The sequence below is a fragment of the Clupea harengus genome, chromosome 2, assembly GCF_900700415.2.
Source record: "Clupea harengus chromosome 2, Ch_v2.0.2, whole genome shotgun sequence".
NCBI lineage: Eukaryota > Metazoa > Chordata > Actinopteri > Clupeiformes > Clupeidae > Clupea > Clupea harengus.
Window position 1 is genome coordinate 3,627,574 of NC_045153.1, and position 5,000 is coordinate 3,632,573.

Genomic DNA, 5,000 nt, shown 5'->3' on the forward strand with positions numbered 1-5,000 from the left:
CCCTGTGTCCATGTTGAGTTGTGCTTGTGTGTTGGGCCTTGTGTCTCCATGGTGAGTTGTGTTTGTGTGTTGTTTATGTTGCGCTCCATCTCCGTACTACACAGTGTTATTCTGAGTTATGTTGTATTGGTGTGTTAGTGTTGTGTTGTATTAGTGTGTGTTGTGTTGTATTAGTGTGTGTTGTGTTGTATTGGTGTGTTAGTGTTGTGTTGTATTAGTGTGTGTTGTGTTGTATTAGTGTGTGTTGTGTTGTATTAGTGTGTGTTGTGTTGTATTAGTGTGTATTGTGTTGTATTAGTGTGTGTTGTGTTGTATTAGTGTGTGTTGTGTTGTATTAGTGTTGTTGTGTTGTATTAGTGTGTGTTGTGTTGTATTAGTGTGTGTTGTGTTGTATTTGTGTGTGTTGTATTAGTGTGTGTTGTGTTGTATTAGTGTGTGTTGTGTTGTATTAGTGTGTGTTGTGTTGTATTAGTGTGTGTTGTGTTGTATTAGTGTGTGTGTGTGTGTTGTATTAGTGTGTGTTGTGTTGTATTAGTGTGTGTTGTGTTGTATTAGTGTGTGTTGTGTTGTATTAGTGTGTGTTGTGCTTCAAATGCACATCTTTCATATCATGAAGTCCAGTCATTTAACATCAGCAAGTAATGGTTGCTACGCAACACCTGAAACTTTGCGTGAAGAACAATTTTTTCTTAGCGGAAGTCACGAAATGGCAACAAAATCATTAAAAATAGGTATTTTGGAGGAATGTCTTCTATCGTTTTGACAAGTAACCGAATAATAAGCGGGATAATGTATAGTCCGGCGATCAGTGTCGGAAAATAGCTGTGTGTCAAAGGCAAAAGTTTCAGAACGTATTCTGTGGCTCCGGACGAGAGTGCTGACATAAATGATAATGCTCAGCTCGCCAATTTTTTTCCGCGGTGTTAACAACCAGTTTGAAGTGACAGAGGAATGACTTTGTGTAAAAACAATGCAAGGCCGTAACACAGTTAAGGATGTATTTGAGCAACTGTGTGATGCAATTGAGCATGCTGGTCAGTCATGGAAGTCGCTCTGAGGAATAACAACAGACGGTGCACCATCAATGATCAGCATATCAGTAAACTATTCATTATAGATCACTATAGATGGAAAGATGCTGTATTTTGACAGAGAAATGAAATTCTACACTTGAAATATATTTATTATGAATACATTTACTTTATAAAATAAAATAATTCAGACTTTGCTGAAACTTTATTCGGTTTTCTGCTTTGTTTTGTTTGTTTGCAGCCTTGTTACCAACTATGCAAAAGTGGTGCAGTACAGCATTTGCTTTGAAATGTGTACGTATGAAGGAAAAATATAGATGTAGTTGTCAATTTCGGGACAATGAAGACATTATCCCACTATTATGCTGTATATGTAAGTCATGGGCTATCAATGAGATAAAGTGATCCAAAAATGCAACTATAACAAACACCTTTATCCAAAGAGCATCTTGCATTGCCCAGGAATTGAAACTCAGGTCAACTACTTGTAATTCAAAAACACTAGCCATTGTACCACTGATCACACGTGGTACATTTGCCACACTCAAAAGTGGTATCTAAAATCTGGCCCCCCACTGACCAGACTGGACGCTCATCTGTCCGGTAATTTGAGTTTGAGACCGCTGTTTTAGTGTGTAAGTGTTTTTTATTGTGTTATATTAGTGTGTGTTGTGTTATGTTGTGTTTGTGTTGTGTTGTGTTATGTTGTATTAGTGTATGTTGTGTTGTGTTAGTGTGTGTTGTATTAGGGTGTGTTGTATTAGTGTGTGTTGTGTTAGTGTGTGTTGTATCTGTGTGTGTGTGTGTTAGTGTTGTGTTAGGTTGTGTAAGTGTTGTGTTAGTGTGTGTTGTATTAGTGTGTGTTGTGTTAGTGTGTGTTGTATCTGTGTGTGTGTGTTAGTGTTGTGTTAGGTTGTGTAAGTGTTGTGTTGTGTTGTGTTGTATCTGTGTGTGTGTGTGTTGTGTTGTGTTGTGTTGTGTTGTATCTGTGTTATCCTGTTTCTGATGCTTTTCTTCATATTTGTTTTGGTTTACCCCAGAGACGGCATTTGAACACACATTCTTCACACAGTACATTACACACACACACACACACACACACACACACACACACACACACACACACACACACACACACACACACACACACACACACACACACACACATATGTGCTTCACACAGTACATTGATCTTAGCCCTTGGAGGTGCATTACAGACACACACACACACACAGACACACACACAGACACACACACACACACACACACACACACACACACACACACACACAGTACGTTGATCTTAGCCCTTGGAGGTGCTTTATAAGTGCTGTTTCCTAACGCCTGGTTAAGGAAGCTCAACAGAGGGTCCTTAAAAACACACACAACACACACAACACACACACACACAACACACATCTCTCGCTCACACACACACACACATCTCTCGCTCACACACACACACACACACACACACACACACACACACACACACACAGCCGAGTAAAAGGAACATTTCAAGATAAAAATGGAATGATAGAGTTTTCCGTGGCCTATTTCCAAATGACAAATTTCTTTCTGAATATAAGTGGAAACTTTCTCATTTATTTAGTCAATGCTCTCATCCAATTTCATCCATGTGTCCATATATAACACACAACATGTTGGTGTGTGTTGTGTTGTGTTGGTGTGTGTTGTGTTGTGTTGTATTGGTGTGGGCTGTGTTTTGTGTTGGTGTGTGGTGTGCGTTGTGTTGGTGTGTGATGTGTTGTGTTGGTGTGTGTTGTGTTGTATTGGTGTGTGTTGTGTTGGTGTTGGCGTGTGCTGTAGATGTCTGTGTGGCCTCATTAGCATATGGCCCAGTGTGCAGTCTGGTTAATGAGGGATTATTATGGGATGGACGTGTTGTGATGGAGACGCTGGTGCAGAAGAGTTGAGTGGAGTTCTGCAAGATTCCGGAAGATTCCGGCTGATGCTTCAGTGCAGAGGCAACCTCCTGTGGCTTGTGTTCAATGTGGCTATGCAGTCAGCTGTGTTACTCTCCATTTTCTCTTCTCTTATCTCTCTCTCTCTCTTCCTCCATCTCTCTCTCTCTCTTCCTCCATCTCTCTCTCTCTCTTCCTTTATCTCTCTCTCTCTCTTCCTTTATCTCTCTCTCTCTCTCTCCTCTTCCATCTCTCTCTCTCTCCTCATCTCTCTCTCTCTCTCTTCCTCCATCTCTCTCTCTCTCTCCTTTATCTCTCTCCCTCTCTCTCTCTCTTCCTTTATCTCTCTCTCTCTCTCTCTCTCTTCCTTTATCTCTCTTCCTCCATCTCTCTCTCTCTTCCTCCATCTCTCTCTCTCTCTTCCTCCATCTCTCTTTCTGTCTCTCATGCACCACACAATTTGTTCTCCTTCCATGTTTTTCTTTCCCCACACCTCTGTCTGTCTCTTGATAATCCCTCCCCACTCTCTTTCCCTCTCCCCCCTCTATCTCTCTCCCTTCTCTTTCCCTCCCCAAACTCTCTTTCCTTCCCTACTCTCTCTCTTTCCCTCCCCTCTTTCTCTCTCCTCCCCTCTCTATCACTCATTCCCAGTCAATCCTAACTGGTTTCTTATCTCTCTCCGGAGTCTGTTTTTTCATCTTCTTCTACTCTATTTATCTGGAACTCCCCCTCCCGTTCTGTCTCTTAGACTCTCTCTCTCTCTCTCTTCCTCTCTCTCTCTCTCTCTCTCTCTTCCTCTCTTTCTCTCTCTCTCTCTCCCCCTCCCTGCCTCATACCCATTCTGTCTCTTAGACTCTCTCTCTCTTCCTCTCCCTCTCTCTTCCTCTCTCTCTCTCTCTCTCTCTCTCTCTCTCCCTCTCTTTCTCTCTCTCTCTCTCTCTCTCCCCCTCCTGCCTCATACCCATTCTGTCTCTTAGACTCTCTCTCTCTTCCTCTCTCCCTCCCACCTCTCTCCCCCTCTCTGTCACTCTCTCTATTCCCCCCCTCTTTCTCTCTTTCTCTCTCTCTTCCTGTCTTCCTCTCTCTCTCTCTCTCCCGCCCGCCTCCCCCTCTCCCTCCCCTCTCTCTCTCCCCTCCCTCTCTACCCCCCTCTCTCTCTCTATCTCTCTCTCTATCCCCCCCCCTCTCTCTCTCTCTCTCTCTCTCTCTCTCTCTCTCTCTCTCTCTATCTCTCTCTCTCTCTGGAGGCTAGTGCAGGGTAGCAGCAGGTGCGTGTGCTCTTGTTTGAACAGCTGTTAATTGAAGTGATGCAGTAATTGATGTCTTAATTGAGCAGGCGTTAATTACCTTCCACACACTTATAGTCACCTGGGAACAGAGAGAGAGAGAGAGAGAAGAGAGAGAGAGAGAGAGAGACTAAAAGGAGGACGAGAAGAGAGATACAGATAAGGATAAAGATGACGGGAGCAGGAGTGGATTTCTTGCAAGAAACTCTTATCTATACACTCTCTGTGTGTGCGTGTGTGCGTGTGCTTGTGCGTGTGCGTATGCGTATGCGCGTGTTTGTGTGCGTGTGTGTCTGTGCGTGTGCGTATGCGTATGCGCGTGTTTGTGTGCGTGTGTGTCTGTGCGTGTGCGTGTGCGTGTGCGTATGCGCGTGTGTGTGTGTGTGTGCGTGTCTAAGAATGGGTGTGACTTTCTGTGGCTCCCTCCCTGAGTATACTTACTCTTGCATTCTTTTAGGTGTAGATACAACCCTAAGCAAACACACACACACACACTCACTCACACACACACCCAACTCATACAGAAACACACACCTCACACACAAACACACACACACACCCCAACTCATACAGAAACACACACTCACACACACCACCTCATACAGAAACACACACACACACACACCACCTCATACAGAAACACACACACACACCACAAACACACACACACAAACACACACACAAAAAGGCAGTAAAGGAGATACATAGAACTATGAGAAATCTGAGGTGACAGACATATGCACTGAATGAACCGTGTG